We start from the raw sequence: 12,058 nt of genomic DNA, 5'->3' as shown, positions 1-12,058 counted from the left end.
GGTTAGGTCTTAGGAAGGAGTGGAGTTATTTGTGTGATGTGGTTACCAAGGTCTTTTCTGGCAAAATCAGTAATTTTGATTCAGTCAACATCTCTATGCTTAACATGCTCTACATGCTAGTTACAGATAAATTCTTTAACTTTAGTGATCTTATCATATTTGAATTGGGCTTTAAGTTAGGAGAGTTAAATAAGAGAGGTAAAAGTGTTTATTATGCTAGATTTTTAATGATGCTTGCTAACCACCTCACTGAGGATGTTGTGCTTGAGAACCCAACCAAAAAATTAGATTGTTGGGTTCAAGAGAGGAGAATTATTGCAAATTTGAACAGGGAAAACCATCACAAAGAGGTGTCACTCTTCTATTTCCCTATTATTGAGGCACCTCAGATAAGTGAGGTAAGCTCAGCTGTCCCTGCTCTTCCAACTTCTTCAATTTCTTTGCAATCTAGTGTAGCTATGGCAACTGTGTCATTGACCCAACAGTTGCCTACCCAAGCAACCAAATCAACAAAAATTTCTAAATTCAAATCAAAGAAAGCCCCCTCTGGTATCTCTCAAAAGATGTCAGTTGCAAAATCCACCAAACCAAAATAGGGGAGTGTGAAGGTGGGTAAGGCAGGTGAGGGACAGGGTGAACATCAAAGAAACCCTAAGGATAAGGTTGGAGAGGTGAGTGTTTCCCAGCCTAGCCACACTGCAGTTTCCCAACAAACTGCAGTGCTTAATAAGGATAAAAGCTCATTTCTAGTTGCATCCTCCCAAAAGGATGTGACTATTGAACAAAACTCTCAGCCAAGTGCACAGGCCAAAAGGGTAAGGGACACAAGCTCACCCAAAACCTATGCTAGAAAGAAGAAATCAAAAACCATTGGGGATGCACAGGGTACACACACTGTGCAAACTGGTGCTAAAGACACAGTCACTGCACCTTCACAAAGTCAGTTTGATGTGGCTCCAATAAATGTGGAGTCACAGCCAAAATCTTTAGCGATAGAAGCACCCTAAACACCACATTCTCCCACAAACTCTCTGGATGTGGACATGATCAACACATCAATTCCTGATTCCCCTTCTTTAACTCTGTTGGGGAAGCCAAAATCTAGTGCAAGTGAGCATCATCTTTTGGATGATTTTTTGGCTCACTTGCCAATTCTTTCAGGAACTGTTGAGACATCTGTGCCCAAAATCTCATCAATCTGCACAGAGTCCACAATAGTTTCCACTCCAAACTCATTCATTTCTACTCTCTCGACGGATATTGTTCATCCGTCGTGTAGTGATTGTATCCCGACGGATAAGCTTAACAGCAGTTATCCGTCGGCTAGCCAAACTACTACCCCGACGGATGTCCCCTATCCGTCGAGTGTCTCTGCACAGTTTCAAATTTCTTCAATTATCTCAAGTATAGAAGACTTAGTGGTAGTACAATCACTTCTAGGATTGAGGGAAGGGAGTGAAAATATGAGTGAGAGTCTGGGTTGCTCCCAGGAAAAATGAGAGGAAATGAGTGAACAGATGCAATCCATTTCTTCAGGATTGGAAAAAGAAAGTGAGAGGAGTCCCACCTTAGATGGTGAAGGTGAGGGTGTGAGGGTGGGGAGCCAAGGTGAGACCTTGATGCAACAAAAGAGAGAAAATGAGAGAAAAGCAGGTACAGGAGATATAAGGATGGATGTCATTGTAAGTGAGTTAATGAATGTCCAGGATGCAGACAAGAAGGGACTATCTCAGCAAACTCAGACTGTTATAGATTCTACCTCCTTAGATGCTGAGGCATTTACTCACCATGTCCCAGCCTACCAACTACTAGCTGGACAGGGCAATGACAATGCAGAAAGGATGCTAAACTTAGTGCACACCACACAGTCCATGCAAAGAGCTAAGGATGTCATCACAGCTTTGCCTTCTACAGCTGGTGATGTTGATTATGAGACTGGTGGTTCAGAAGATTTCTTTGGAGGTGAAGATAGTGAAGAAGAGCCATTGGACATAGGGGGAGAAGTAGGCTCTAGTTCAAGATCAGGCATGCCATCTTGGGTATTCTCCAAGCAATATGATGAACACTACTTCAAGACAACCCTGATTCAACTCATAAATCAGACAAATTATGCTCTTCAAACCACCACAAATTCCAGCACTAAAAAGCTCCTTCAAGCACATCTTGCTTCTCTGCAATTACAACAAATCTCAGGCTACCAACAAAGTCTAAATGTATCCCTCATCAAACTTGAAGTTGATCAACTCAAGAAGGACATGTCTGACCAGTTGGAAGCCAGACTTCCTGAGACAACAATAACAGACATCAAAAGACAGCTTAGGAAAAACTCTGATCTTGCAACCAAGGTGGATTCCTTGGACAAAAGAATGAGTGCTATGGAAGCATCTCTTACAGCAGTCCATCTGCACCAAGCTCAACAAACAGACTTGCTTCAGAAACTGGTGCCTGCACAAACCTCCTCCTCTACTCAGCTTGATGATAACAAAAAGGGGGAGAAAGAGAGTTCTAGGAGTGAGGGGGAGCAAGTGCTCAACATTCAAGTTAGTAAAGTAATTGTGCCTACAATTACTATCTCAAAGCCACCAGCCAAAGACAGTATTGATCTGATAAATGAAGCAGCAGCCAATATAATGTTAGTGTAGGTGCCCTAGAGGCAATACATTATTCTTTTATCTTTATGTCAGTTGATCATTCAATAAATGTATTTATTATGACCTTAATTACTGCGATATTTTGTTAGCATAATAAATGTCCTTAGAATCATGATACAAATTGTATAGTTTAAGTACATGACTTGAACTTGAGATTATATAATATATCATATTCTTAAAGGTCCCTAGTCGAGTATTATTATATAGGACAATAATAATACATAGATAGACTAGTATGTTGTTTGACAAGATAACCACATCTCATTGGTTATAAGTATGGGGATACTGAAGTCAATACATAGGTACATGTGAGAGTACATGGTACTGGACAGACCCACAGTGAGATTCTTCATGTTTAATAAAGTCATAAGAAAGACTCACAGTGATAATGGTGTAACGATCCTTTGACTTGAAATCATTATATTTCTATACGAGGATTAATATACTTTGACTACATTAAAAGTTACTTTTGATCGGGTGATGATAAAAGTGGACATCGGGTATATCATGAGTCGTATGAGAAATATGAATGATAGATAAAGGATTTAACCCTCCTATAATTAGGAGAGATATTATTGGCCTCTTGATTGAGTGAGATTATAAAAGCATGGCCATGCTCAAATAATGATTTGTTTCAATAATCTACTCATGCATCAAGTAAACCCAGATTAAATGTTGAAGAGGATGACTAAATACATGCCTCGAGTTTAATCTATAATATGTATGGTTAAAGGGATTATATTACACGAAAAAACATTAATCACGAAAGGTTTTATCTAATCACGATTTAATTATTGTTTAATTGGGTAACAATGATGTATTACTAGATACCGCTCATTGTTTATAATTTTATTAGAGAATAAAATTATTGCCAATTAAATAATAGCCTATAGGGTCGCACAAATAGAGCACTTAATGGAATAGTTAATTTAAATTATGGATTTAAATTAATTGATGATTATTTGAATTTTATTATAATTAAGTAAGACTTAATTGAGATAATATAAATTCGAATTAAAAGGAATGTTTTTGCCCATAATAATTAAGTATGACTTAGTTATTAATTAAATAATAGAAATTCGTTTTTATTATTTAATCCAATACCTACTAGGGTTGGGCTTTGCTATTATGGGCCTTTTTAATCAGTCATTATAAATAGATAATGAGAGGTTAAAGAGGCTTGAACGTTTTTTAAGAAAACCCTAGCAGCAAAGAGAGGCAGAGGCAATTCAGATCGTCAAGAAGGAGGCTAGTACATCCATTCCGTAGTCAAGTTCGTGAGACGTTCTTGAAGGTGCTCGTGTGGATACCATAGAGGTGTTTCTCCGAGAGGTAGACACAAAGCGTGATAGCTAGGATCTCCGTTGAGTTCGTAAAAGTTAATCTCTTGAAAGGTATGATTCGTTATCTCCATAATCTGCCCATAATTATACATGGATCCTGTTTTTGGGTTTCGAATTTTTGTTTTATTTACGTTTATCCGCTGCGTTTTATGCCTTCGGAACCCAACAATGGCATCAGAGCTACGTGTATAAGGGGCTGATTTGGTTACGTGTTTACTGTATTTTTACAAGTATGCATGTGTGATGAGTCTGCCATGATAACAGTTATGTTATATGAGTCTGCCATGATAACAGTTATGTTATATGAATGATATGATGAATCTGTTAATGATCTATATGATGATACTAGTATGTTTAAGATCTGCCATAACTCATATGTATGCGATCTCTTAAAATATGTATACTGATACACGTTTTTGGTAACTGGGATATGGATCGTGTGTATACTGATACATGCTTCTGGAATAGTATTCCGATACATGTTTTTCTAGTATTCTGATACTTGATTCTGATACTGGAATAGTATTCCGATACATGATTTCTAGTATTCTGGAACCGCGTGGTTAGGGTTTCGTTTTTAATTTGTGCTTATGACATATGCTTTACTTATTTATTATTCTTGATTGGATCATGATAAGTGATAAATAGTATGTCATCTTTATATGATCTATCATGTTCTTTAATGGTTACTGAGCATGGTGCATAGTTATGGCCTTAAGACCTTAGTTGTAATGGTTTATTCTTTTGGTTTGTAATAAATACGACTTGCATGTCGTTTTCTATTTGTAGTTGTTTTATCTCGAATGTAACTCGAGTTCTTTTGTAAGTTCATTAGTATAATTCTTAATGTAACATCCTAGAAGGACAAGGGAAAGAGGAGGCATCCTATGGAGGCCAAGGAGACAATGGAAGCAATAGAGAAGACATATGTAATAGTTATTTTTACACCATAGATTGACCTTGATCTTTTCATTAGCCTGAAAAGATCACATAGGATTGGGCCATAACTATTGCACGTTTACTTTACGTACTTTTCATATGATGTATAAATAGTATGTGTAGAGTAGAAAAATGCATGTTTTAATTAGATTAATGATGTATGTATGTATTAGATACATCACCCATGCCATGCCTTTAAACAAGATAAAATCTGTAACGACTCAAGATTTAAAATTAACAAACGATCATGAGATTCTCGTGTTTATGAAACACGGAATAAAATACGAATTTTCTTTATTTCTGACATGGGGCGATTTTGTCAACAACGGGTTCATAGAACTTGTAAGGCTGTGGGTTTTAAGCGAGACCGATGTGACTCCTCCACTACCTGGAAATCAAACCATTGACGAGTATTGATTTGAAGTATTTTATTCAAGGAAAAATTGGGAATCTCTTTATGATGGGATCATGATCGTTCTAAATTAAAATCCCTAAGTAAAAATATTAAGTTTTAATCAGATGCTTTCCAATGAATGAACACTCATTAAATCCTAGATCGATAAGGGGAAGGGCTGTCAGTGGCAGGGGACTCCTATCTATCATGGTGAAATGCGACGAATATAAACGGTTATATTCGGACGTTGTATCATTGGGTCTAACTTAACTGAGTCATCATAATAAGGTGAATATAAACGGTTATATTCAACTATTATGAACTTAGAAGCATAGAGTTTGGTTAAAAATCTATTAGATAGATAAGATCAATTGTTGTTCACCAAATTATCCAAGAATTATATATGATATAATTGACAACTGTTGTCTACCTAAATAATCATGTTTTAAGGATACCAGTGGTTGACTTAGAACATGACGAAATATGGATCTTGGCTCACTAGAAAGATTTATGGGATATACTTTCCGAATTAATAGTTAGGGCTATTAATTTGATAAAAAAATAGTGGGAGATATATTACGAATATATCATAATCATATGAACATAAAATTTTAACTCAGACAATCTAATGTTTATTTTGCGCTTTTATTATTGTAGATACTGAGTAATGGCAAACAACACAAACACACTATCCGTACGTTCAGTCCTTGAGAAGGACAAGCTGACAGGAGGAAACAACTTCCTAGACTGGCAGAGGAATTTGAGGATTGTCCTCAGGCAGGAGCGCAAGCTTCATGTCATTGATATTCCTCCTCCAGGCCCCCTTCCTGAGGGTGCTACTGCTGATGAACGAGCAGCACGCACAAAGGATGAGAATGATGCAAATGATGTTGCATGTCTTATGTTGGCAACTATGAGTGCTGAGCTTCAAAGACAACATGTGCATATGGATGCATATACTATCAATGAGCACTTGCAAAGCATGTTTGCAAGCCAAACTCGTCAAGAAAGGTTCAACACGAGTAAGTCACTTTTTAATTGCAAACAAGGGGCGAGTGAACCAGTTGGCCCACATGTTCTGAAGATGATTGGTTACATTGAGTACCTTGAAACTTTGGGTTTCCCGATTGGTCCGGAAACTGGTATTGACCTAATCATGAATTCTTTGAACAACAAATTCACTCAGTTTGTTGTGAACTACAATATGAATGAATTTGACAAAACACCTACTGAATTGTTGCATATGTTGAGAACATATGAGACCAACATGAAGACAGCTGAACCTGCTCCCATACTGATGGTGGGAAATAAAGGTAAGGCCAAAGGGAAGGGAAAATGGAAGGGTAAGAAGAAGATTGGATCTGATTCTACAACCAAGCCAAAGTCAGGTCCCAAACAGGCTTTAAAGCCTAAAGGTGGTGTGGCCAAGGGTGAATGTCACTACTGTAAGAAAGATGGTCACTGGAAGAGAAACTGTCCAATTTACTTGGAGGATCTGAAGAAAAAGAAAGCAGTTCAGATTTCTGGATCAGGTATTTATGTTATAGAAGTCAATTTGTCTATTTCTACATCCTGGGTATTTGATACTGGATGTGCTTCTCACATTTGTATAAATGTGCAGGGCCTGCAGAGAAGTAGAACTCTGGCTAAGGGAGAAGTGGACCTAAGAGTAGGCAATGGAGCAAAAGTTGCTGCTTTAGCTGTAGGGACTTATTATTTATCTATGCCCTCTGGGCTTGTTTTAGAACTAGAAGACTGTTTTTACGTGCCTGCGATTCGCAGAAACATTATTTATGTTTCTTGTTTGGACAAGAAAGGTTTTTCGTTTACAATAAAGAACAACAGTTGCTCTTTTGCTTTGAATGATTTAACCTATGGTGTTGCGCGTTTATTTAATGGTTTATATGTTCTTGATTTAGATAACCCTGTCTGTAATATAGAAAACAAACGACTTAAAATAAATGACTCAAATCAAACATACCTCTGGCATTGTCGTCTAGGCCACATAAATGAGAAACGCATATCCAAATTACATAAGGATGGATACTTGGATAAGTTTGATTTTGAATCATACCAAGAATGCGAATCTTGTTTGCTTGGTAAGATGACTAAAGCCCCTTTCACTGGTAAGGGTCAAAGGGCCACTAAACGTCTGGAGCTAATACATAGTGATGTATGTGGCCCAATGCGTGTAATGGCTAGAGGAGGCTACTACTACTTCATAACATTTACTGATGATTTCAGTAGATATGGATATGTATATCTTATGAAGAACAAATCCGATTCTTTTGAAAAATTTAAAGAATACAAGGTTGAAGTAGAGAAGCAAATTGGCGGAGATGCAAGTATTAAGATCTTACGATCCGATCGTGGGGGTGAATACTTAAGCACCGAATTTAGAGAGTATTTGAAAGAGTGTGGTATTGTATCGCAACTCACTCCGCCAGGAACACCTCAATGGAATGGAGTTTCAGAGAGGAGAAATCGCACCTTGTTGGACATGGTGCGATCGATGATGAGTCATGCAGATCTTCCAATTAGTTTCTGGGGTTACGCTCTAGAAACAGCGGCTTTCACACTTAACCGTGTTCCTACTAAGAAGGTTCAAAAGACTCCATATGAGATATGGAAAGAGAAACGGTCAGGCATGAACTTTATGAAAGTTTGGGGATGTAAGGCATTTGTGAAACGTCAAGAATCTGACAAGCTTGGACCTAAATCCGAAGAGTGCATTTTTGTAGGATACCCTAATGAAACAAAGGCGTATTATTTTTATAGTCCTTCTGAGCAGAAAGTGTTTATTGCTCGAGATGCTGTCTTCATGGAAAGAGATTTTGTTTCCAAAAGAAACAGTGGGAGAACTATAGATCTCGATGAAGATCGAGAACCGCAAAATAGCATTGAACCTGAAGTGGAACAAGAGCAGAATAATGATAATGCTCAACAAACACAGGTTGTTCGTAGATCTGGTAGATTTCGCCATGAGCCAGAGAGATATGGATTTCTCATGACTCAGTGTGGTGATTTGATGCTCATAGATGAAGATGAGCCTCTCACATACCAAGATGCTATGAACAGTCCAGACTCTAAGAGATGGCTTGAAGCCATGAAATCCGAGATAGATTCCATGTACGAAAACCAAGTATGGACTTTGGTTGATCCACCTGAAGGGGTAAAACCCATAGGGTGCAAATGGGTTTTTAAGAAGAAAAAGGGCATGGATGGAAATGTTCAGACCTATAAAGCTAGGCTGGTTGCAAAAGGTTTCAAACAAATTCATGGTATTGACTATGATGAAACTTTCTCACCAGTGGCTATGGTCAAGTCTATAAGGATTTTACTTGCCATTGCAGCATTCCATGATTATGAAATCTGGCAAATGGATGTCAAAACAGCCTTCCTTAATGGAAGCCTTGAAGAGGATGTGTACATGACACAACCTGAGGGTTTTGTCGATCCAAGGAATGCTGGCAAGGTATGTAAATTGCGTCGATCCATTTATGGATTGAAGCAATCCTCTAGGAGATGGAATATCCGTTTTGATGAAATAGTCATAGAGTATGGCTTTGTTCAAAACGAAGATGAACCGTGTGTTTACAAGAAGGTTAATGGGAGCTATGTGGCATTCATAGTACTATATGTTGATGATATACTACTAATGGGGAATGACATACCTTCTCTAAAGGCTGTTAAGACGTGGTTAGGGAGCAATTTCTCCATTAAAGACTTAGGAGAGGCATCCTACATTCTAGGAATGAGGATCTATAGAGAAAGATCTAGAAGGATGATCGGTCTAAGTCAGAGCACATACATTGATAAGGTTTTGCATCGTTTTGGAATGCAAAATGCAAAAAGGGGATATGTCCCTGTGTCTCAAGGGATAACGATCTCTAAGGACCAATGTCCGAAATCATTGGATGAGAAGGACCACATGAATAAAGTTCCATATGCTTCAGCAATTGGATCTATCATGTATGCAATGGTATGTACTCGCCCAGATGTCTCGTATGCTTTGAGCATGACGAGCAGATACCAGTCTAATCCGGGTGAAGGTCACTGGACGGCAGTTAAGAATATTCTTAAGTACCTGAAAAGAACTAAAGATTCATTCTTGGTGTATGGAGGAGAAGAGAAACTCGTTGTAAAAGGTTACACCGATGCAAGTTTCCAAACAGACAGAGATGATACTGTATCACAGTCTGGTTTTGTGTTTTGTCTAAACGGAGGTGCTGTAAGCTGGAAGAGTTCAAAGCAAGAAACAGTAGCTGATTCTACAATGGAGGCTGAGTACATTGCAGCTTGTGAAGCAGCTAAGGAGGCCGTTTGGATTCGAAAGTTCATTTCTGTTTTGGGAGTGGTTCCATCGATCGCAGATCCCATTGATCTATACTGCGATAATAATGGAGCCATTGCACAGGCTAAAGAACCTAGATCACACTCCCGGGCTAAACATATACTCAGGAGATTTCACCTTATTCGAGAGATTAATGAAAGGGGTGATATACACATATGTAAAGTGCACACAAATGATAACATTGCAGACCCACTGACCAAAGGCTTGTCGCAGCAGAAGCACGATGGTCACACTAGTTCCATGGGTATTAGATATATGGGTGATTGGCTCTAGTGCAAGTGGGAGATTGTTAGTGTAGGTGCCCTAGAGGCAATACATTATTCTTTTATCTTTATGTCAGTTGATCATTCAATAAATGTATTTATTATGACCTTAATTACTGCGATATTTTGTTAGCATAATAAATGTCCTTAGAATCATGATACAAATTGTATAGTTTAAGTACATGACTTGAACTTGAGATTATATAATATATCATATTCTTAAAGGTCCCTAGTCGAGTATTATTATATAGGACAATAATAATACATAGATAGACTAGTATGTTGTTTGACAAGATAACCACATCTCATTGGTTATAAGTATGGGGATACTGAAGTCAATACATAGGTACATGTGAGAGTACATGGTACTGGACAGACCCACAGTGAGATTCTTCATGTTTAATAAAGTCATAAGAAAGACTCACAGTGATAATGGTGTAACGATCCTTTGACTTGAAATCATTATATTTCTATACGAGGATTAATATACTTTGACTACATTAAAAGTTACTTTTGATCGGGTGATGATAAAAGTGGACATCGGGTATATCATGAGTCGTATGAGAAATATGAATGATAGATAAAGGATTTAACCCTCCTATAATTAGGAGAGATATTATTGGCCTCTTGATTGAGTGAGATTATAAAAGCATGGCCATGCTCAAATAATGATTTGTTTCAATAATCTACTCATGCATCAAGTAAACCCAGATTAAATGTTGAAGAGGATGACTAAATACATGCCTCGAGTTTAATCTATAATATGTATGGTTAAAGGGATTATATTACACGAAAAAACATTAATCACGAAAGGTTTTATCTAATCACGATTTAATTATTGTTTAATTGGGTAACAATGATGTATTACTAGATACCGCTCATTGTTTATAATTTTATTAGAGAATAAAATTATTGCCAATTAAATAATAGCCTATAGGGTCGCACAAATAGAGCACTTAATGGAATAGTTAATTTAAATTATGGATTTAAATTAATTGATGATTATTTGAATTTTATTATAATTAAGTAAGACTTAATTGAGATAATATAAATTCGAATTAAAAGGAATGTTTTTGCCCATAATAATTAAGTATGACTTAGTTATTAATTAAATAATAGAAATTCGTTTTTATTATTTAATCCAATACCTACTAGGGTTGGGCTTTGCTATTATGGGCCTTTTTAATCAGTCATTATAAATAGATAATGAGAGGTTAAAGAGGCTTGAACGTTTTTTAAGAAAACCCTAGCAGCAAAGAGAGGCAGAGGCAATTCAGATCGTCAAGAAGGAGGCTAGTACATCCATTCCGTAGTCAAGTTCGTGAGACGTTCTTGAAGGTGCTCGTGTGGATACCATAGAGGTGTTTCTCCGAGAGGTAGACACAAAGCGTGATAGCTAGGATCTCCGTTGAGTTCGTAAAAGTTAATCTCTTGAAAGGTATGATTCGTTATCTCCATAATCTGCCCATAATTATACATGGATCCTGTTTTTGGGTTTCGAATTTTTGTTTTATTTACGTTTATCCGCTGCGTTTTATGCCTTCGGAACCCAACATATAAGAGCAGCTGAAAAGGAGCAGTTGATTCCAATCAACTGGGAGAAAATTGATGAGGACATTCAAATAAATTTTGGGCTAGCAAAGAAGCCAGAAAAGTCAGTCATTCATCACTCTCAAGTCAGGCAAATCTCTGTGAATGAAATAAGCATGAACTATCTGGAAAGAGGACAGCCATCATGCATCAAATCTCCAAAGGATGAAGTACTTTTGAAGCCAAGGGTGAACTATCCAAAATTATCACTAAAGAACCCCTTGGAAACAGTATATGAGACACATAAGCCAGATGAGAAGAAACTGTTGTCAAGATCCATTACCTTCTACAAGGATCCAGCTGATTGAGCTTTGAAAAGGAGAATTGATAAAGTTTTCAGGAATGGTAAAGAAATTTGTGTGGTGGCTGGACACCCTCAATTTGCTAAAGCAAAGAGAGAAGAAAAGGCAAGATTGAAGCAAGAAAAGAAGCAGGCTGCTCAAGATGCTAAAAAGGTTAAACAAAGGAAAGAGCAAGCTGCTATCTTAGCCAAATTGCAAGCTGTGAAAACCACTCAACAAATT

Source organism: Apium graveolens, chromosome 6, assembly GCF_009905375.1.
Source record: "Apium graveolens cultivar Ventura chromosome 6, ASM990537v1, whole genome shotgun sequence".
NCBI lineage: Eukaryota > Viridiplantae > Streptophyta > Magnoliopsida > Apiales > Apiaceae > Apium > Apium graveolens.
This window is presented reverse-complemented; position numbering follows the sequence as displayed.